Raw genomic sequence first — 24,967 nt, forward strand, 5'->3', positions numbered from 1 at the left:
AGTATTATTTATATGTGGAATCTGAAAAAACTGAACTTGTAAAAACAGAGAATAGACTGGTGGTTATCAGGGCCTGCTGCCAATATTTTTCACCACTACAGTATGCTCTTAGTAAATGTCCATAGTTAAAAGTATAAAATAAACTTGTCTCATGAGAAGAACAAATACTTTTGTCTAGTAAAAATCCTCTCAAATAGCAATGTAGAAAGGTTTCTTTTTCTTTTTAATACTACAGTTTTGTTTTATTTTGTTTAGATTTTCAAGGAGCAATGAGATAAAACTGCTGAGTTTCAGACCTATTTCCGGCTTTGTATTTCAACGATAAAAATGAGAAGAGAGAAGGAGATAATCTGCCAGAAGATGCTACTGAGGTAGGAGACCCAGATTAGGAAGAAAATGTAAGGAGTAATTAGATGGGGATGTGTTGCTCATGTATGAGAAAGCAGTTTCTTCTTAGCTCCCTCTGTGATCAGTACAGATATAACTAAATGGTCCAGGCATTTGTTCCAATTGATACTGAATGGGCTTTGCAAATCCTTCATAACATAACCATGGCATTTACTGCCAAAGCATATATATATTATGAGAAATCTAAAGAGAAAGATGACCAATTATTATGTTGATGAGCACCTAGATACTGACTCTACATAGCATCCTCTTTACCCTTCCTTCAAAACAGATTACTTTTTCAGGATAGTAACTTAATGATTGTTCCTGTTTTATGCTAGGCACTCTGTTAAGAGTTTTATACAGACATTGTTGTATTCCACATTCACTACAGCCTTAAAGAGAATAGTGTTATTATTTCCATTTTTCAGTTTGGTCTCAGAGAGGTAAACAATTTGAACAGAAAGTTGCAGAATTAAGAATCAAACTCAAATGCAAGACCCCCAAAATTATGTTCTTAGCCTCAATAATGGATTACCCAGTCTCTTGGGTTTAAGTGCATGGAGAATTAGTATCTCTCTAGAATCTATATTCAGTTCTACTGTCATTTTTCTAGTTCATCTTACTCATTAACTACATAATCCTTGAAGCAAAGCAGAAGCAAATGGTGAAATGTTGTTACTTTCTTCTAGGTATGTCTTTGTTTTAAAAAGTTTATCTCATTCTCTAGACTACCTAGTCGTAAAATTTAGGTGGCTAAGTTCATTCAAATAACATGTATCAATGAGAGATAAAATATTATAATACTGGTTGCTTAACATGACAAGACTCCTTACAAAGGTAGATGTCCATACATCTATTATCCATTCCTTAACATTTTCTAGAAAATAAAATAGCTGAAACATTTAAAATGAGATAATGTAAATTATAAATAAAAGGAATAATAAAGTTCTTCAGAATTTCTAATATCAAGTCATTACAGATTTTTAATTAAAGTTAATACCTCTAAACTATTGCTGTTAGTGGCTATACATAATTGTGCAAAACTTACGTCTCTTTTCAAATGATAAATTAGGTGTAATTAAAATAGTTATTAAAGAATAGAGACATGACAGTGAGAAGTTACTGGGAGTCTCATAGAGCCACATATTTTGTATATTCAAATAATACAGATTTTGGGGGCCAATGACTACATAAAAACAAATTAATAAATGACCTTTCTGACCTAAATTTCATAATCTTTAAGAGCCAGAAATATAAATATCCAATTGAGACTTTGAAGTGTGAGATGGTCAACAGAGAGAAAATGAGCAGTGCTTAAGACAAAGCTAATATGACTCATTAGAGTGTTCAAACTTTACTCTTTGTTCATGGGGTCTTCCAGATTCAGACCAGGGTAGTATATACCATTGATATTTAAAATATAAAGAGTAGATTTTAAAAGTAGTGTTTAAAAATGGTTGTTTTTCTCTTATTCCGGTTTTCTCTTTTTGAAATTGTATTGTTATAAATTGCATTTCAACTCAAATGTTTTAAAATTTGCATTGTTGCATCTACAGATCTTTTATGTTGAAGTAAATTCATAAGGTTCATATATCCTCAGCTAAGAAATCTGCAAAACAGTAAGAAGCCCCAAAGGGTTCAAGAAGCCTAATAAATAGGGAAAAATACATTTATCTTGATTTTCTTTTTTTCCTCTAATGCTTCCTTTAGAAATATGTTGGAAAGAAAATTATTCCTTTGGGCAAAGTTTGTCCCTAGGTTTTATTGTCTTCCTCATATATACAGTAAAGTGATTAATATTTATAGGAACCTGGTTTTTATTTTTAACCCTGGTTTCCCTCAATCACAGTTTCCACTTATTATCAGTATATCGATATATTGGAATTCAGTCTTGTATTTTATACTCTGATACTCTTCCATGTGTTTCCATATTATAAAACTCCCTGTCTGAGGACTGCTCACTGGAGACTGGCAATTTAGAATTTAGCTGATGTTCAAAAAGTTAACACCATTACCAGGGCAAAACCAAATGAGTATCATACTGGAAAAGGTAGGAGAAGCTCTTGGATTTAGAATCTCTGAGATCTTTTTAGCGCATACAGCGGGAGAATATGAGTGGAAAAGAGATAATTAGTATAGTGTATTCTGCAGCTGGTATGGAAAGTGTTTGCCAAGAGTAAAGTATCCCTCAATTCAATAATGCTACTATTCTATTTGTATGAGTATCTTTTTAAAGTTTTGGTACATTTTCAATAAGAATTAAAACATGTGGGTTATTATTTCATGTAATATGTTTTGATAGGGTATTAAGATACTTAATTTCAAGCATTTAGTAACACATTAATTACCATTTTGAACATCATAAGTGTATGAGTGTGTTTATGTTTATATTAGATACAAATATGGTTAATTATGTAAGGTGTGTATGAACATATGCAAAGATCTTTTATCAGCTGTTCCTATCTTCATACCATAGAGAACAGAAACTGATATTAAGGAATTTTCTCCAAATGAAGTCATGTTACTTATTGCTTATATTTTCCCAAATGCTTTGCAACCTGAAAAGATTTAAGGATGAAAGAAAAAATATTCATCAAAGATATGGCAGTGCTTTTAGAGTCAGCTATGGTTCCAACATGGCATGAACCAGATTTGTCCAAATATCTTGAATCATTATTATATTTTGATGGTGTGTTTATGTGAGGGGGTATTTTTTCATATCTTTTCTTAGGTGACATGAATATTTATTGTAAACTTGTAATAAGTTCAGATGAAGCAGGGAAGATAAATATTTCTTTTCGTGATATCTTAGGCCAGAATTAAGAATATAATTGATTAAATACATAATCAAACATCCATAAGCAAATTAAATTCTAACTACCTTTGTACCCTATACTTTATTCCAACAGCTTTATAATATGTATCTCATATTGTGGGAACTTTCTATTAATGAGGCATGCATCTAATTGTTGACTAGTCATTATCAATAATATTTTGATGGATAAGCTCCTTTCCTTCCTTCCTTCAGACTCTTATCCCTCTCTCCTTCCATTCTCCTTTCTTTCTGTTTAAATAAAAAGGGCTCATAAATTTTTTGTGTGTGATATTTTTGTTTGTTTATAACTTATCTTTCATATACATTCTTGAATTTTCCACAGAAAATAATTTGCTTTATATATAAAGACATATATCAAATTTAGATATAATTGAATATTTGTTTAGCAAAGATCTTTTGTAATTTGTGCATATCAAAAGATATTGCTTACATATTTCAAACTGAGGTTGTTAAAAGTTACTGTTTATGAAACTGTTATCACTGATACCATCTGGATAATGCTTAGAAATATAGAGTCTGAGCACATACATCAGTTAAGACTATTTTCTCATTCCAGGAGGTTGTAATGAAACTCTATGTGGAAATGAGTCTATATAAGGAAAGGATGTTCTTCTAAATCTAAAGGGGGACAACAGAAGGCAAATGAAGTGACCAGAAGTTTTATGGGATATGAGATGAGGAACAGCTAATAAAATTATACCTGCATGACTCTGCAGGAGAGAAGGGTCAAGAAACTTAAATATTAAATTACCAAAGGAAATATTTCAAAGAAAATTATAGACGTAAATGGAATCAGCCCTTCTTATAATTTAGACCTAGAAGCTTGGTGTTTTAAACCCAGAACTGATGACTGTACTTGTGAAAGTCAGTTTTCAGACAGGATAAGATAGCAATCTGGGTCTCTGGGCTTGAATGAAATATCCTTTGTGGAACAATTTAAGGAAGAGCTTAAGAAAATGAGAAAATAAGAATCTAATCTACTGTTACCCACCACCTTAAACATCTAACATAACTAGTTGAATTTTTATCTCATGTCATTCTGGTCCTTAGAATAATGCTGCAGTCTCCATCTCCCAGTACCAGAGAACAGAATTTCACAAGCTCTTGGGAATTGTGTGGTTAGATGGACTATACTCAGGGTAATTTTTCAACGGTCTCTGAAATGGCATCTCCATTTTTTCTCTCTTCTCTCTGAGGTAAAAAGAACCACAATTTCTATTTTTTTCCCAACACACATTGTCTTTACTTCCAAAATGTACATCCATAGTCAGATAATATAATTTTCTCACAATGTGTAAGAGCTTGGTTACCATTACTTAATTACTTACTCCCATAGATAAGAGTTAGTTGAATATTCTGATAACTATAAATAGAGTCAAGGGCAAAAAAGTCAAGACATGGTATAGTACCCCTGTGAAGAGTACGAAAGTTGAAAAGTCGAGTTTTCTATCCTGACTTTAAAACACATTAGCTATGTAACCATGGATAGTTTATTTAACCCTTCTATGCCTCTCTTCCTCATCTGTGATATATGGAAGAGCAGTAGTACTCACATAAAATCACTGTGGTAATTAATTGTGTTACATGTATAAAGCACTTTGAAGGTTCCTATCACATAGTATCACTATAAAAGATCTTGGTTCTCTTGATATTTCAATTAACCTATGCAGACTTTGAACACGTTCATGTATGATTTCCATAAACTTTTATTTTCTATAGCTATTAGATCTTTTTGAAAAAGAAAAAGAAGATTACATGGATATAAGAGGTATCATATCAGAAATCACTATAAGAGCATGTATATTGCTGGATGGGAGGTTCTATTATTGCATTCATTTCCATATTCTTATTCTTTGTTACATGGGACCTAATAAATCTGTTGATGAATTTGTATTTTCATGGTATTTTTGAGGTAGACATTAGGTTCATGAGTTCATTGTAGAAGATTCATGATGAAATTTCTTTATAAAGTTTTATAATCTACAGTGTTTTAGTTAGATATTTAACTTAATCGTTTGGACTGGTCATCTTGTAGCAACTTGCATAACTTGCAGTTAACACTGATTTGCCGTATTTCCTAAAAGTAGCAGAAAGAGGAATTGGCCACAAAATAGAGCTTGAGGAAAGGATTTATTTAATGAAACAATAGAGAAATAGTTATGAACAGAAACTGGGGGGAAAATAAAGGGCACAGAATAAGCTAAGCTTACACCATGAGAATACTTCATTAGCTTTTCATCTTTGATTTATACCATGTATTTGTAAAGTCCTCTATAAATTCAAAGTGTAACATAAATGAAAGATTTATTTATTTGATTTTTTACTTGTAGCATTTTCATGATCCATGTCCCTAGTATGGCTATATCTGTACAAATGGAATTATTAAGACAGGTTTCCAGGTTTTAGCTGCATTGGCTGAATATTTTCTTTCCCAAGTATAAGAATAGCAGCACTATGAGGTTCAATCTAATAGCATTCAGTACACTGAGCCCATTCTTGATCATAATCAAGCATTCAGGCTTGTGACAAAGGTTGGCAAAGACCAATCAGCTGGAAAAGATAGCATTGTGTACAGTTGGATCATGGCATGGTATCTAAGGACACATCAACCAGAACTGATTATGTCAAAACAAAATTCTCTAAGTGAGAGCTATGGAGTCAGCACTTCCTAAAACATAAACGGCTTAAAATGTGCCTGTGTAAGGACTCTAAGGCTTCCCTTAAATGCTGAAGGGTGGCATTGAAATGTTTGGTGGCTTAGTTAGACTCTGTGTGTTGAACACGAGAATAACTCCATCTCTTTTGTCATACCTAGGCATATTTCTTCTTAATATTTTCTTAATAGCACATTTCTTTTGAGATGCTTCAGCAAGTTTGATAACAAGCCTGTGCTCTGCTGTCACAAAACTACTGAGGAATTTCATAGGTCAGTTATTATAGTCATGTTAAGTATAAGGGAAGTAAGGCATTTAAGGAATATGAGGGTGAGGTAGGGGGAAGCAGCTCATTTATGCAGTGGAAAATTTCTTGGATAGTATGACTCTAATCTCCTCTTTATGTTCTGTCATAATCACATACTCTCTGTCACCAGCATCTTTATCTTTAAGTGTGCACACAGAAATATCATGCCATGTTGTTTAGATTAGTTACATCATTTTGTGATTAATCCAAAGCATTTCTCTACTTCAGTCTTTTGGGGAGGAGGACAATAAAACTACAGAAAAATCTTGCATTCAAGAAAGTATCTCTTATGTCTCTATCAAAATTAAAGAATTCTCAGAATATTTTGAAACAAGGCATGCTTTTCATATCATAAAGAGAATTTCCATTTTACTGCTGCTTCTTATGTCAGTGCACAATAATATCCACATAGAGGGTGCTTCGTTTCCAGTAGAGTACCGTGGGTTGCAAGTGGGGAATGAACAGTATTTTAAATAATTAGTTTTTTAATTTTGTATGTGTATGACAGTGGTAAATTCTATGAAATTATGCATTTTTAATGTAAAAGTGTTCTACAGTTGAATGTATATTGAAATAATATATTTAAAACAGATCATTCTTTTTACCTATTTACTTTGCTGTACACCTAAAACTAACACAACTTTGTAAGTCAACTATGCTCCAATAAAGTTTATTTTTTAAAAAGTACAAGCAAAAGCTAAAAGAATTCAGTACCACCAAAGCAGCTTTACAACTACTAAAGGAACTTCTCTAGGTGGAAAAGAAAAGGCCACAACTAGAAACAAGAAAATTACAAATGGGAAAGCTCAATGGTAAAGGTAAATATAAAATAAAAATAGGAAATCACTCATTGACAAACACGATATCAAAACTAGCAAGTGTGAGAGGAGGAGAGTATAAGTGCAAAATATTGAAAATGAAAATGCATTTGAAATTAAGGTAACGGTGACCAAAAACAATTTTGTTATACATAGATCGCTATATCAAAATTCAGTGGGAACTGCAACCAAAAAACTATAATAAACACATTCATGGAAAAGAAACACGTACATGAAAAACCAAAGATCAACTTCAGACCTAAGGACACCTCAGACTGAGAGTGAGGAGATGGAAGAAGGTATTACATGCAGAGAGAAATAAAAAAAAAAAGCTGGAGTAGCAATAGTCATATCAGTAAAAAATAGACTTTAAAATAAATAAGGTCACAAAAGGCAGAAAAGGGGACTACATAATGATCAAAACATTAATCCAAGAGGAAGATAAAACAGTTGTAAATTTATTTTCACCCAACATAGGAGCACCACAATATGTAAGGCAAATACTAACAGCCAAAAAAGGAGAAATTGACAGTAACAAAATAATAGTGAGGGACATGAACACCTGTTAATTATAAGTTCAAAAACAAATATGTGGGGTCTAAACAATATGATATCAAACAACCAGTGAATCACTGAGGAAAATCAAGGAGGAAATTAAAAAATACGTGGAGACAAGTTGAAAACATAACAGTCCAAAACCTATGGGATGCAGCAAAAGCAGTTATGAGAGGGAAGTTTATAGCAATACAATCTTATATCAGGAAATAATAAAAATCTCAAATAAACAAACTTTGTTACAGCTAAGACAGCTAGAGAAAGAAGAACTAATCCCAAAGTTAGCAGAGGAAAAGAAATTTACAGAGCAGAAATAAATGAAATAGACATGAAAAAATAATAGAAAAGATCAATGAAAATAACAGCTGATTCTTTGAAAAGATCAACAAAATTGATAAACCCTTAGCCAGGCTCCTTAAGGAAAAAAAAAAAAAAAGGAGAAGGCTCCAATCAATAAAATGAAAAAGGAGAAATTAAAAATGAGACCACAGAAATACAAAAGATCATAAAAGACTACTATATGCAAATACATACCAATAAAATTGAAATGGACAGATTCTTACAAAGAATACCATCTTATAAAGATACAGCCTTCCAAAATGAAACCAGGAAGAAATAGAAGATATAAATAGACCAATCATAAATACTGAAATTGAAACTTTGATTTTAAAATTTCCAACAAACCAAAGTTCAGTACCAGATGGCTTCATATGCAAATTCTATCAAACATTCAGAGAAAAATTAACACCTATCTTCTTAAACTCTTCCAAAAAACTGCAGAGGAGAGAATACTGCTAAGCTCATTTTATACAGTCACCATCATCCTGATACCAAAACAAGACAAAGATGCCACAAAAAAGACAATTAAAGGCCAATAATACTGCTGAATATAGATGCAAAAATCCTCAATGAGATATTAGAAAAATGAATCCAATAACATAGTAAAAGGATCATACACCATGTTCAAGTTGTATTTATCCAGAAGATGCAAGGATTCGTTGCTATCCACAAATAAACAAATGTGATACACCACACCACATCAACAAAATAAAAAATAAAAACTATGTGATCATCTCAATAGTTGCTGAAAAAGCTTTTGACAAAATTACACATAAAAACTCTCCAGAAAGTGGGCATATAGGGAACATACCTCAATACAGTAGAAGTCATATGTTAAAAACCCACAACTAACATCATTCTCAATGGTGAAAAGGTGAAAGAATTTTCTCTAAGATCAGGAATAAGATAAGGATGTCCACTCTTAACCACTATTATTCAACAAAGCTTTGGAAAGCCTAGCCATGACAATCAGAGAAGAAAAACAAATAAAAGGAATCCAAATTGGAAAAGAAGTAACACTTGCTATTTATAAATGATATGATCTTATACTTAGAAAATCCTAAAGATACTACCAGAAAATTGGTAGAACTCATCAATGAATTCAGTAATATTGCAGGATACAAAATTAAAACAGATAAATTCACTGCATTTTTATAGGCTAAAACCAAAAGATCAGAAAGAAATAGGGTAACATGGTAACAATTCTATTTACCATTGCATCAAAAAGGGTAAAATACTGAGGAATAAACCTACCAAAAGTGGCTAAAGACCTGTACTCTGAAAACTATAAGACACTGGTGAAAGAAATTAAAGATGACAAACAGATGGAAAGATACACTCTGCTCTTGGATTGGAAAAATAAATATTGTAAAAAATGACTGTACTGCTCAAGGCAGTCTAGAGATTTAACATAATCCCTACTAAGTTACCAATGGCATTTTTCACAGGACTCAACAAAAATAATTGATGTAAGGGGTAACTCTAGAAAAAGATAAAAAAATTCAAAATTTGTGTTGAAACACAAAAGACCTCAAATTATCAAAGTAATCCTGAGAAAGAAAAACTGAACTGGATGAATCAGGCTCCCTGACTTCAGACTATACCACAAAGCAACAGTCTTTAAAACAGCATAGTACTGGCATAAAATTAGACATATAGACCAGGAGAACAGGATAGAATGCCCAGAAGTAAACACACACACACATAGTCAACTAATCTACTACAAAGGAGGAAAGAATATATAATGGAGAAAGGACAATCTCTCCTCAGTAAGTGGTGCTGGGAAAACTGGACAGCTTCATGTAAAAGAATGAAACTATGACACTCTCTAACACCATACATAAAAATAAATTCAGAATAGATTAGGGATTTAAACATAATTTAAAAATAATTCCTGGGGGAAAACTTAGGCAGAATACCCTTTGATATAATCGCAACAATATCTTGTTTGAACTTCCACCTAGAGCAATGAAAATAAAAACAAAAATAAAACAATCAGACATAATTAAACGTAAAAACTTCTGCACAGCAAAGGGAGCCATAAATACAATGGAAAAACAATGCACAGAATGAGAGAAACTCTTCGCAAGTGAAGTGATTCACAAGGGATTAATCTCCAAAATATACAAACATCTCTAGAGAAATTTTGAAACATTTAAACCAAATGAAAATGAATATATAACTTATCAAATTTTGTGGGATGAAACCAAAGCAGTAATCAGAAGGAACTCAATGGCGTTGAATGTGTATATTAGAAAGGAAGAAGGATATAAAGTCAATAGTGTTAAGTTTCTACTTAGAGAGCAAATTAAATACAAAATAAGCAGAAGAAAAGAAATTATAAAAATTAAAGCAGGGAGTTCCCATTGTGGCTCAGCAGGTTACGAACCTGACTAGTATCCATGAGGATGTGGGTTTGATCCCTGGCCTCACTCAGTGGGCTAAGGATCTGTTATGGCCATGAGCTATGTTATAGGTTGGAGATGTGGCTTGAATCCTTGGTTGCTGTGGTTGTGGTGTAGGCCTGCAGCTGCAGCTCTGATTCAACCCCTAGCCTGGGATCTTACATATGCCATAAGTGTGGCCCCAAAAAAGCAAAGAAAGAAAGAGCAGAAATCAAAGACATTGAAAACTGGAAATCAATAGAGAAAATTTAAAAACAAAAGCTCATTTTTTGAAAAGATCAGTAAAATCTATAAGCCTCTAACAGGATAAGAAAAAAAAAAAAGAGGACACAAATTTTTAATATCAGAAAGGGGGAACATCATTACAGATTCTATGGACATTAAAATGATAGTAAATACCGTGAACAAGTCTATGCCCACAAATAAGATAACCTAGATGAAACCGACCAGTTACTTGAAAGACACAGGTATAAACGTACAATCTGAATAGGGCTGTATCTATTAAAGAAATTGAATTAATAATAAATAACCTTCCAAGAAGAAAGCACCAGATGGAGTCACTGGTAAATTCTAATACCATTTAAGGAAGAAATTATTCCAGTTGTCCACAATCTGAGAAGATACAAATTGAGGGAGTACTTCATAACACATTTTTGTGTGTGTCTTTTGTCTTTTTAGGACCCCACCTGTGGCATATGGAGGTTCCCAGGATAGGAATTGAATCAGAGCTATAGCTGCCAGCCTATGCCACAGCCACAGCAACATGGGATCCGAGCCGAGTCTGTGACCTACATCACACCTCACAGCAACATGGGATCTTTAACCCACTTAGCAAGGCCAGGGATTGAACCCATGTCCTCATGGTTGCTAGTTGGATTCGTTAACCACTGAGCCATGACGGTAACTCCCATAACACATTTTTTTGATGCTAGCAGTACCCAAATACCAAAACCAAATAAAGATATTATAAGAAAACTATAGCTCAATATGTCTCATGAACATAGATACAAAATTTCCCAACAAAGTATGAGAAAATTAAATCCAGCAATGCACAGAAATAATTATATACAACAGGCAAGATATACAAGGCCACTTCCCCATCCAAAAATCAGTTATTGTAATCTTTCAAATCAATAGGCTAAAAAGGAAAAATCACATCATATCAATAAATGCAGGAAAAAAACATTTGACAAAATACATCACCCATTTATGATTCAAAACAAAACAACACTTGGTAAACAGAATAGAGGGGAACTTACAGCTAGTACTGTGGTGAGAAATATGAAGCTTTCTCAATAAGCTCACTACTCCTTTTCAGCATAGCACTGCAAGCTGCACAGTGCTATGGGAAGGAAGAAAAACTCTCTGTTCATAGATGATATGATTTTCTATGTAGAAAATCCCCCCCCAAAAAATATGGCCAAAACACTCCTGAAACTAATAGGAGTGATTATAGGATATATAATCCTACCTTACAGGATACAAGTTTAATTTATAAAGTCAATTATTTTCCTACATGTTAGAAATAAGTAGAATTTGAGTTTTAAAACCAATACTATTGACATGAGCAGTCCAAAAATGAAATATTTAGGTATATGTCTAACAAAAGTATGTACAAGATCTATATGAAGAAAACTACAAAAATCTGATGAAAGATAACAAAGAAGAGCTAAATAAATAGATATTCCATGTTCATGGATAGGAAGACTTGATATTGTCATGATGTCAGTTCTTAACTTGATCTATAGTTTCAATACTATCCCATTCAAAGTCCATAGTTTCAATACAATCCCATTCAAAATCCCAGCAAGTTATTCACAGACCAACTGATTGTAAAATTTATAAGAAGAGGCCAGAGAACCAGAATATAGCCAACTCAATACTGGAGGAAAAGAATGAATTTTTAAGTCTGAAACTTCAGATGACGGGACTTAATATAAAGCTACAGTAATCAAGAAAGTGCGGTAAGAACTGACAGTTTGTTGTATCTCTATTGTCATTTGTCTCTGGGTATTTTTTGATGCTCATATTGATTTCTTCAGTAATGCATTGGTTTCTTAGTAGCATATTGTTTAGCTTTTAGTAGTTGGTGTTTTTTTGCTGTATTTCTCTTACAGTTGATTTCTAGTCTCATAGTATTTTGGTCTTAATGTGATATCCAAAGTGTTCAGGATACAGTTTTAAAAACATTTACTTGTCCCTCCAGTTTTGGGCAACAATTGATCTTTTTATTATGTCTATAATTTTGCCTTTGCCAGAATGTCATATAGTTGCAATTATACAGTATGTAGTCTTTTCAGATTAATCTCTTTCACTTACTAATGTGTATTTAAGTTTTATTCATGTCTTCTTTTTTTTTAAGTATTACTCTTGTGGCATATGAAAGTTCCCAGTCTAGGGGTTGAACCGGAATTGCAGCTGCCTCACAACAATGCGGGATCTGAGCCACATCTGTGACTTACACCATAGCTCATAGCTCAAGGCAACGCTGGATCCTTAACCCACTGACCGAGACCAAGGATCAAACTCACTTCCTCCTGGATACTAATTGGGTTCCTAAGCTGCTGAGCCACAATGGGTACTCCTATTCATGTCTTATTATGGCTTGATAGTTTTTTTTTTAAATGCCAAATAATATTGTTATATGGATGTACCACATCTTATTTATTCATTCTCCTGCTAAAGAATATCTTGTTTCCAAGTTTAGTCAGTAGTGAACAAAGTCTCTATAAACATCCCCAGGCAGATATTTTGTGGACATCATTTTTTATTCATTTGGGTAAATACCAAGGAGTGAAATTGCTAGATTGTATAGTTAGAGTGTGTTTATTAGTTTTGTGAGAAACTTAAACTGTATTCTAAAGTACCTGGGCCACTTTGTCTTCCTACCAGCAATGAATGAGAATTCTTGTCATACCAGATGCTGAGTAGAAAAAGGTAAGGCCGTAATTCCATTTATGTAATATTCTTTAAATGGCAAATTATAGAAATGGAGGACAGTTTAATGATTGGCAGGGATCATAAATGGGAGTAGAAGTATATTGTAGGAAGGAAGTGGATGAGGCTACTAAAGAGCAACATCAAGGACCCTCATGGTAATGAATGAGGATCTCTATCTCACATGTACCACCTTCTCAACCTCACGTGTACCATCTTCTCAATATACAGGTTGTTCTATTTTACTTTGGTTTTCAAAAAGTTTGTTTTGAGTGAAACAGGTTAAAAAATACATGAGATTTGTCTGCATTATTTTTTACAGCTGTGTGTGAACCCATAATTATCTAAAAATAAAATCTTAATTTAAAAAGTTTATCAGCTACTCCTCCCTCAGAAACCTAACAGATAACTTTAGTTTTTTGCATAAATTCTTTCATTTCCATGAAGAAATTTGCACTTATATAAAAATGTCATGTGTCCAGGGCTTAATATTTCACAAAGCTACTTCACAACTGTTACTTCATTTAATTTTTCTAACAACAACATTAGTTTTCATATCCATTTAATAGAGGATGACACTGAGAGAGAAAATGTGTAACTTGCCCAGGGAGAGACAGCTAGGAAGTAACAGAGGAGGGACTCATTTTCTCTTGTGCACATATGTCTTGCTTCTCTCACAAAGGCTTTCTTTCTCTGTTCAGATACCTAATCCCTATTCTAAGAGTTAGCTTCTGTGTCTAGATTTATTGCATATAGATTTTTACCCTTTCTATGTGGCCAGCTGCTGCTTCTTAGAATTATCCTTACTGCCTACATTTACCATCTGGAACTTCTCAGCTTCAGCCTTCCAGTGGCTCTCCCCTGGGTCCATGAGCCTCTCCAGTTCTTCAGTGGGCCTCAGCCCTGAGTCCTTGTCAGGACAAATGCTTTGTGTTCACAGAAGGCCTCTCCCTGGTCAACAAAACTCTCTCACACACACCTGGCTCAAATTTTCTTTTCCATCAGGACATGACAAAAATAAAGTACACATTTCTCCAAATGCATTATTTGCTTCGGCTTGTGGAATATAAAGAATTAGTGGCCCAAGGTATTAAAGTGATTCTAAGCAGTAGCGATTCAACATCTGTAGTCATACCCACATATGGAACTTGAATTTCCATTTGTTGTGCCAGGCTTCTAAGGAATGTTGAAAGTGTTTAAACATTTGTGAATAATAATAGGAAGAAATGTAATTGGCCTGAAGAGAGGACTCTTTTACCAGTATTCTAAAACTCTTACATTTAGTAGTGTAAATAATATATCTAATATTCCTCAGAGAACTCCAAATCCTAAAAAGGGTACCTTCAGAATTAGATGACATTTGAATAAGTCTAACCTTTCTTTAATATATTCTGCATATACATACACGTAATCATTATTACATAATCAATTAGTGACATTAATGAATCAAAGGATGTTGAATCTGTCATTTCTTCATCATACTTCATCGTCCTGCATGGAAGCTTAGCTTAATATCTTTCTTCATACTGATGTCGAATACAAAATCCAAGTGAACTCAATCTCTCCCAGATTTCTATTTTATTCATTTGCTAACTTATTCAAATTTAACCTGTGCTTATATACAGCAACACCCATACCAGTAGATAGGGGAGCGCCTTCAGTTTAAAAGAAAAAATTTTTGCCTCATTTTCCTGCATCTAATAATAAGCTACAAACTATAGAAACATCTTAGTGACACAAAAGATTGGAATTGGGCCAAAGGATTTGCAAAGTCGTGTCTTGCCATTTCTCCTGCTAATATATTGCCTTATTGCATATGGTCCCATCATTAAATGCTCAGTTTGTCCTGTTATTTCCTCACCTCTACAACTCAACCCTTATCCTCTACTATTTCCTTTCCCCATAGTCTCATCTTTGCATCTCTTTATTCGTCTCTCCTTACCTACTTTTTTTCCTCCATCCCAGCTGTTGTAATCAAACCCAAGTTTGTCACTTGCTGCTCATAAGCCAATAATTCAATAAGCAAGTGTCAGTAGAAAGGAAAGATGCTTTAATCAGAAAGCCAGCAATCTAAGGAGATGGTGATCTGGATTCAAGAAACCAATTCTAAAGATTCTGCTCAGCCATGACAGTTTTTAAAGGGAAAAATGGGAGGGAAGAGTCTCAATGAATCATTGAGGCAGGAGGTTGGGTTCTGTATCATTCCCCATTGAGTACAGACTATCTGACTCTTTCTTCAGATGTTGTCTTGCCTGTGTGATCTGCCTGCATGATCTGCCTGCAGGATGCTAAGGGAGGCTTTTGGGGATAGAGAACTAGTCATCTTTTAACTGCTTAATTCTTCATTCTTCTTTTCATCTAGGTAAAAAATCGACAGGTTAGATAAGGCTTGATGTGTATTCAAGAGAGCATAGGTCAGGGGTTAGTTTTGATTACTAAAAGTTATTTTTGATTGCTTAACATTTCTAAAATTAAGTTCTTTTAAGGTTAGAGAGGAACAGAAATGGGCAAATGGGAAAGGGGAAAAAGCTGCTTTCACTTTCACCTTCTCTCCTTTCCTTTCCTGACTCATCTGTACTCCACAACATCACTTTTCCCATATTCATCACTTAACCATTCCATCTCTACCCTTTACCTTCATCTCACTTTTCTGTTCCCTGAAGTGTGGTTCTCAGTGTATAGCTTCTTAATAAATATATTTGTACTCAATAATTTAGTATTTTCACATTGCGTAGAGGGATCTCTCTCCAGTCTTAATCACCCCTAATGTGGAGAAAGAACCAGGATGACCCCACTCACAGGAGATGAACATTTCCTTAGTTAGAAAAGCAAGCCTTGTAGATAAGAGCTCTTTGTAGAAACTAGACATTAACCACAACTTCAGTTTTTCTATAAATACTAGTAATTCATCACTTAAAAAATTATGTCCTGGAGTTGTCCCTGTGGTGCAGTAGGTTAAGTATCTGAATGCAGCAACTTGGGTCACTGCAGAGGTGTGGGTTCAATCCCTGGCCCTGCACAGTGGCTTAAAGGATCCAGCATTGCTGCAGCTGTGGTATAGGTCACAGATGTGGCTCATATTCATTCCTTGGCCCAGGCAATTTCATATGCCCTTGGTGCATCCATAAATACATATAAATAAATATATAAATATTATGTATATATATTACATATATATATATATATATGTCCTTATTCAGCTTTGAAGCAACAGATTCTTTGTAATAGAATTGCTATGGGCTGTATAAATTGTTTTTTACTGATTAGGCCCTAACTGGTAATTTTTGCCTTGCTACAAAAGAATTTATTAAACAGTAAGCAGATTTTTCTCAGCAAAAATAATGTTCTCTTTCCTTGATTAAAAAAATAATTTTTGTCATTTTCTTTACTGGTTTAGATGGGAAGTTTACAAATGTGAGATTAGCAATTTCAATGCAATATGATGAAGGTTTAGCTATGTTATTAGCACTAACTCATGGCAGATGAGAAAATATAAGGAGTTCCCATTGTGGCTCAGTGGTAATCCTACTAGTATCCATGAGGACATGAGATCCTTGGCCTCACTCAGTGGGTTAATGATCCAGCATTGGCATGTGCTGTGGTGTAGGTCATGGTCAGAGATGCAGCTCGGATCTTGCGTTGCTGTGGCTATGGTGTAGGCTGGCAGCTGTAGCTCCAATTTGACCTCTAGCCTGGAAACTTCTATATGCTTCACCTGCACCCCTAAAATATGTATTATATAAAGTGTTAACTACCATACCAAAATTACCTCTTTTTTCATTTTAAACAATGTTCTAGTATTAAAACAGAAAAAGACACTTGGTAGGTGATGGCCAATTAAAACTTTTTAACCAAAGAGAAAGCATGAAATGTAAAGTAAAAAGCCTAAGTTGTAGTGTTCTTAAGGTAACATTATATATTTTTTTATTTTAAAGGATACTCAAGGAATATGGGGAAAGCCACATTGTATGGCTTAATAGAGTAGGTTCTAGACAAATGGGACAACTTAAGCATAGAGGAAATCTCTATGCATAGAGAAATCTCTGTGAAGAAGAGAGTAAAATAAAAATAAATTATGTAAGGGATAACTCTCCAAAAAGATGAAATAATTAGCTTATTGCTTCACTGAGTTCTAAAGAAATATGTGCTATGTCATATCCTGATCAGTTTGAAATAGTTTAATTTGCTCACACATTGTTTTACTGCATTTGACTAGGGCAGCTTCCTGAAATTTTATTGTTCTCATTGTTTTTATTTTTGTGCACCAGTGGTCTCATTCAGTCTATCGGAGATGGTTTTAAAAGTAAAATTCACCAATGCTATTAGGAAATTTAATTCCATTTTTAAATTATTTTTAAGTGTTTTAATTTAATTTAATTTAATTTTATTTTATTTTATTGGTCTTTTTCAGGGCTGCTCCCACAGCACATGGAGGTTCCCAGGCTAGGGGTCTAATGGGAACTGTAGCCACTGGCCTATACCACAGCCACAGCAACACAGGATCCGAGCTGCGTCTGCAACCTACACCACAGCTCATGGCAACGCCAGATCCCCAACCCACTGAGCAAGGCCAGGGATCAAACTCGCAACCTCATGGTTCCTAGTCAGACTTGTTAACCACTGAGCCATGACGGGAACTCCTAATTCTTCTTCTTCTTATTTTTTAATAGTTACTTCCCCAATACAAATTTTTTTCTACTGTACAGCATGGTGAGCCAGTTACACATACATGTACACATTCTATTTTTGCACATTATCATGCTCCATCATAAGTGATGGCATCATAGTTCCCCATGCCACACAGCAGGATCTCATCGCCAATCCATTCAAAAAGGTAATAGTTTGTATCTGTTAACCCCAAGCTCCCAGTCTACCCCACTCCCTTCCCTCCCCCTTGGAAACCACAGGTCTATTCTTCAAGTCCATGATTTTATTTTCTATGGAAAAGTTCCTTTGTGCAGTATGTTAGATTCCAGATATAAGTGATATCATATGGTATTTGTCTTTCTCTTTCTGACTTACTTCACTCAGGATGAGAGTCTCTAGTTCCATCCAAGTTGCTGCAAATGGCATTATTTCATTCTGTTTTAGGTTGAGGAGTATTCCATTGTGTATATATACCACATCTTCCTAATCCAATCATCTGTCAATGGACATTTGGGATGTTTCCATGTCTTGGCTATTGTGAACAGTGCTGCAATGAACACGTGGGTGCAGGTGTCTTTTTTAAGGAAAGTTTTGTCCAGATATAAACTCAAGAGTAGGATTGCTGGGTCATATGGTACTTATATGTATAGATTTCTAAGTTATCTCCATAGTGGTTGTACCAGTTTACATTCCCACCAACAGTGCAGGAGGGTTCCCTTTTTTCCACACCCCCTCCAGCACTTGTTATTTGTGGAATTATTAACCATGACCAATCTGACTGGTGTGAGGTGGTATCTCATGTAGTTTTTATTTGCATTTCTCTAAAAGTCAAGGATGTTGAGCATTTTTTCATGTGCTTGTTGGCCATCTGTGTGTCTTCCTTGGAGAAATGTCTATTCAGGTCTTTCGCCCATTTTTCCATTGGGTTGTTGGCTTTTTTCCTGCTGAGTTGTATAAGTTGTTTGTATATTTTAGAGGTGAAGTCCTCATCAGTTGCATCATTTGAAACTATGTTCTCCCATTCTGTAAGTTGTCTTTTTGTTTTCTTTTTGGTTTCTTTTGCTGTGCAAAAGCTTGTCATTTGATTAGGTCCCATTGGTTTATTTTTCCTCTTATTTCTGTTTCTTTGAGGGACTGACCTGAGAAAATACTCATAAGGTTGATATCAGAGAATGTTTTGCCTATGTTCTCTTCCAGGAGTTTTATGGTGTCTTGTCTTATATTTAAGTCATTCAGCCATTTTGAGTTTCTTTTTGTGCATGGTGTGAGGGTGTGTTCTAGTTTCCTTGATCTGCATGCAGCTGTCCAGGTTTCCCAGCAATAAATGCGAGAAGACTGTCTTTTTCCCATTTTATGTTCTTGCCTCCTTTGTCAAAGATTAATTGACCATAGGTGTTAGAGTTTATTTCTGGGGTTCTCTATTCTATTCCATTGGTCTGTATGTCTGTTTTGCTGCTAGTACTACACTGTCTTGATGATGGTGGCTTTGTAATATTACATGAAGTCTGGGAGAGTTATGCCTCCTGCTTGGTTTTTGTTCCTTGGAATTGCTTTGACAATCGTGGGTCTTTTGTGGTTCCATATAAATTTTTGGATTGTTTTTTCTAGTTCTGTGAAAAATGTCATGGATAATTTGATAAGGATTGCATCGACTCTGTAGATTGCATTGGGTAGTATGGCCATTTTTACAATATTAATTTTTCCAACCCAGGAGCATGGAATATCTTTCCATTTCTTTGAATCTTCTTTAATTTCCTTTATTAATGTTTTATAGTTCTTAGCATATAAGTCCTTTACCTCCTTGTTCAGGTGTATTCCCAGGTATTTGATTATTCGTGGTGCAATTATAAAAGGTATTGTATTTTTGTATTCCATTTCTAGTATTTCACTGTTAGTATACAGAAATGCAACTGACTTCTGAATGTTAATCTTCTATCCTGCTACTTTGCTGAATTTTTTGATCAGTTTGAGTAGTTTTTGGGTCGAGTCCTTAGGGTTTTCTATATATATAGTATCCTGTCATCTGCATACAGTGACAGTTTTACCTCTTCCCTTCCTATTTGGATGCCTTTTATTTCTTTTGTTTGCCTGATTTCTGTGGCTAGGACTTCCAGTACTATGTTGAATAACAGTGATGAGTGTGGGTATCCTTGTCTTATTCCAGATTTTAGTAGAAGGCTTTCAGCTTTTCTCCAATGAGTATTTTATTTGCTGTGGTTTTGTCATAAATGGCTTTGATTATATTAAAGAATGTTCCCTCTATACCTACTTTGGTGAGAGTTTTTATCATAAATGGATGTTGGACTTTGTCAAATGCTTTTTCTGCGTCTATTGAGATGATCATGTGGTTTTTGACTTTTCTTTTGTTAGTGTGGTGTATGACATTGATTTGCATATGTTGAACCACGCTTGTGCACCTGGGATGAATCCCACCTGATTGTGTTGTATAATCTTTTGATATGTTGTAGGATTCGGATGGCTAAAATTTTGTTGAGAATTTTTGTGTCTATATTCATCAAAGATATTGGCCTATAGTTTTCTTTTTTGGTGGTGTCTTTGTCTGGTTTTAGAATTAGGGTGATGGTGGCATCATAGAATGTCTTTGGGAGTGTTCCTTCTTCTTCAACCTTTTGAAAAAGTTTAAGGAGGATGGGTATAAGTTACTCTTTGTATGTTTTGTAGAATTCGCCTGTGAAGCCGTCTGGTCCTGGACTTTGATTTGTAGGGAGTGTTTTTATGACATATTCAATTTCATTTCTAGTGATCGGTCTGTTCCGTTGATCTATTTCTTCTTCTTCTTCTTTTTTTTTTTTTGTCTTTTTGCCTTTTCTAGGGCCGCTTCCTGCGGCATATGGAGGTTCCCAGGCTAGGGGTCTAATTGGAGCTGCAGTCTCCAGCCTACACCAGAGCCACAGCAACACGGGATCTAATTGCATCTGCAACCTACACCAAAGCTCACGGCAATGCCAGATCCCTAACCCACTGAGCAAGGCCAGGGATGGAACCTGCAACCTCATGGTTCCTAGTTGGATTCGTTAACCACTGCGCCACGACGGGAACTCCAATCTTTTTCTTCTTGATTCAGTTTTGGTAGGGTGTAAGTCTCTAGAAAGTTGCCCATTTCTTCCAGGTTGTCAAATTTGTTGGCATGCAATTGTTCATAGTATTCTCTCATGGTTTTTTGTATTTCGGTAGTATCCATTGTGACTTCTCTGTTTTCATTTCTGATTTTGTTTATTTGGGTTTTTTCTCTCCTCTTCTTGGTGAGTCTAGCCAGAGGTTTGTCAATTTTATTTACCTTTTCAAAGAGCCAGCTCTTGGTTTTATTGATTTCTTCAATTGTTTTTTAATCTTTATTTTATTGATTTCCTCTTTGATCTTTATGATTTCCTTCCTTCAGCTGACTTTAGGTGTTGTTTGTTCTTTTTCTAATCCCTTTAGGTGTTGGGTTAAGTTGTCAATTTGAGATTTTTCTTCTCTTTTGAGGAAGGCCTGTATTGCTATGGATTTCCTTCTGAGCACTGCTTTTGTGGTATCCCATAGATTTTGAGTGGATGTGTCTTCATTGACATTTGTGTCGAGGTATTTTTTAATTTCCTTCTTGATTTCCTCATTGACCCATTGCTTTTTAGTAGCACGTTGTTTAGTCTCCATGTAGTCGATGTTTTTCTCATTTCTTTTCCTGTGGTTGATTTCTACTTTCAGGCCATTATGGCCAGGGAAGATACTTGAAATAATTTCTATATTCCTAAATTTGTTGAGGTTAGCTTTGTGCCCCAGTATGTGATCAATTCTTGAGAATGTTCCATGTGCGCTTGAGAAGAATGTATATTCTGATTTCTTTGGATATAATGTCCTGAAGATGTCAATGAAGTCTAACTTTTCTATTGTGTCCTTTAGGATCTCTGTTGCCTTGTTGATTTGCTCTCTAGAGGATCTGTCCATTGTTGGGAGTGGGGTGTTAAAGTCTCCTAATATGATTGTATTCCCATCAATTTCTCCTTTTATGTCTGTTGGTATTCGTTTTAGGTATCTGGGTGCTGCTATATTAGGGTCATATATATCAACAGTTGTAATAACCTTTTTTTGAATGGATCCTTTAACCATTAAATAGTGTCCTTCTTTGTCTTTCTTTATAGCTTTTGTTTTAAAGCCTATTTTTTCTGATATGAATATTGCAACTCCTGCTTTCCTGTCTTGTCCCTTGGCATGAAGGGAAATTTAATTTCAAATTTGAGTAGTTTAATTTCTAGGGTCCTCTCAGGTGCCAACGAAGAAAACAATCACCCCTCATACTTTCTCCCCATTGATAAATAAATTACAAGCACGTATTTTTCTTTTAAATTGCCAGAAAGTCCTCTATGAATTTTAGCAAAATCTTTGCCGACTGCAGTGCTTGAAATGTTTTTAACTATGGCATGATTTTCTTAGATGAGTACTCCTCACCTTGGCTTAACATTGGAATACCTCAATAACTTTAAGGTAAATCTACCTACTTGGGCACCACTTCAACAGATTATGATGCTACCACTTTTATGAATGCTCTGGACTTTGAAACTTATATCAAACTCCCTATGTTATTTTTATTTGAAACTGTGTTTTAGAAACACTTCTATCTATGAACTTTAAAACTTTGAACCTAAGAACAAGAAGAGGAATTCAGTACCACTTTTTTTTTAACCAATTGCTCCCATTATTAACATCTTGCAGATCCATAGTTTACATTAGGATCTACTCCTTGGCTTGTACATCCTATAGTTCTGACAAATGTATTGTGGCATGTATCCACCATTACAGTATCATTCAGAATAGTTACACTCTCCTCCAAGTCCCCTGTTCTGGGTCTGTCCATCTCTCCCTTCCTGCAGCACTGTTTTTAAAAACCTTCATCCCCATTTCCATTTTTCAGTGCAAAGAGATCCTAATCTCTGATCAAAAGATAAACCAATAAACCAAATATTTCAGATAGTGATGATTAGTCTGTAATGGAGAGGGTAGAGGGAGAATATTTTTGTAAGGGAAATAGTTCCTTTGTTGATCCTTAACATCAGAAAGATATGCCATACACAATGTTTCTGTGTAAATGCACACACACACACACAATTATAGAGAGAAGAAGAAACTGTGTTTGCATCAGTATGAGAGAAGAAAAAATAATGTTCCCTTTGCCCTTCTAAGTTGTTGGCTGAGACTACCCCATCCCCTGCCTCCCATAATAACAAATTAGCAGGAAAAAAATAAAACAGGATAAAACAATTATTAAACAGGAGTTTAATAATATGTATAACTACTATACTAATGGAAAAAACTCAGAAAAACAATATCTCCCCAAAATGTCCCAAGCTATCACCTTAAATACTATGTCAAGCTAAAGACAAAATAAGATGTTGGGAATTGGGGGAGCCAGTTATCATAAGTTATCAGGGAGAGCAGAGGAAATGAGGGTAAGCTTGTTCCATGGATTTAAGTCAGTGCTTTCTTCTTTGGTAAGAGTTTCAAGAGATTTAGTAATTAATCTCTTTCTTGTACAGAGAGGGAGATGCCTTAGGAATGGAGAAGTTCTCTTAAAAATGTAAATATATCTTAGAAAAGGATAACTTTTACTAAGCTCTCAGAGCTTCTCTTGCGTCTGCTGTTTCTTAAAAATAATCAGCCTAAAATAACCTTTCTGCCAAAGAGACATATTTTGGGATGACAAATTCTACTCCCTTTCACCAACAATGGCCAAAAAGAACCATAGTAATAAAATAGCAGTTTTTGCATCATAAAGACTACATACACTATCCTTTGGAGTATCTGACTGCCATGAGAGCTCAATAAATGTTTGCTGAATGGATAAATCTATTTGTAAAACCCAAGATAATTTAACTTCACTATAGCATTGTGTTTTAAATCATGTATTTTATAGTCAGAAAAAAAACTAGTTGCTCAAAAATAAAATAATAATAATAATGATAATTATTATTATTATTTTGTCTTTTTTGCCATTTCTTGGGCCGCTCCCGTGGCATACGGAGGTTCCCAGGCTAGGGGTCGAATCGGAGCTGTAGCTGCGGGCCTACACCAGGGCCACAGCAACATGGGATCCGAGCCACATCTGCAACCTACACTACAGCTCATGGCAACGCTGGATCCTTAACCCACTGAGCAAGGCCAGGGATCGAACCCGCAACTTCATGGTTCCTAGTCAGATTCGTTAACCACTGAGCCACGATGGGAACTCCCAGAAAATAATAATTATTATTTTCATATTATGAACATTTTCTTTATCTCACACACAAAACATTTGTCTTCGTACTTTATACTAGCACACACATAATCATTCATACACATGCACACATATGCATATGCATGCACACATATAGACATCTGTATGTGTGTATAAAGCATATGCTTTGACTTTGCCTTTTTCCTTTTTACTTCACTGAATATGCCAATTAGAAACTCTCTATTTTGCAGTATCTTTTATAATTGTTTAATCTGATATACATAGGTCTACTGAAATCAAGACCAAATTTATTTTGTTATGTTTTTAGCTCACTCTTCAATAGTTTAGTGCACATTGCTGAAGAGGTTTCATAAATCAAATTCCAATTTAGGAAAAGATGGTTTTGAATAAACACTTTGGCATAAAACTGTTTCTTTGCATGCCAAGTATTTAGCATGTAATTTTATCTCATTTCCTCATCACAGCAGTATCATAATTCTGGTAATAAGTTGGAAACTCTGGGGGTACACTGAGAACTCTTCAGAGAAAAAAATATTCTTCATAAGCAATAAGTTGTTTAATCTCAAAGAGATAAGCCATTTACACATTTGCTGAAAAGTATAAAAACAAAGTATTTGCCAATAAATTTTAAAGTGCCTCCATAAAAGTATATTATATTTTGGCATAATTATATTTATAAAATAAAGAGATTAATAATGTTTATATAAAGTGAGTAGGTATTCTATCTAGTGCTATATAGATTGAGATTTTTAAAGTGTTTAATAATGATAAGGCTACTGTAACATCTGCTTTTTTAGTCATTCTTTTATAAAGTTGTAATTATAACATTTTCTTTTTTTCTGTTACAATA

General features: G+C 34.5%; 1 long non-coding RNA gene across 1 annotated transcript in view; it reads left to right on the plus strand.

Annotated features, from left to right (window-relative positions):
* Window positions 1-261: 261 nt before the first annotated feature.
* LOC125126196 (uncharacterized) overlaps window positions 262-24,967 on the plus strand; it is a 411,782-nt gene continuing 387,076 nt past the window's right edge. The window contains exon 1 of the long non-coding RNA XR_007134552.1: window positions 262-371. This is a non-coding gene — a long non-coding RNA (uncharacterized LOC125126196). The remainder of the gene's footprint in view (window positions 372-24,967) is intronic.

Source organism: Phacochoerus africanus, chromosome 4 (assembly GCF_016906955.1).
Source record: "Phacochoerus africanus isolate WHEZ1 chromosome 4, ROS_Pafr_v1, whole genome shotgun sequence".
NCBI classification, from domain to species: domain Eukaryota; kingdom Metazoa; phylum Chordata; class Mammalia; order Artiodactyla; family Suidae; genus Phacochoerus; species Phacochoerus africanus.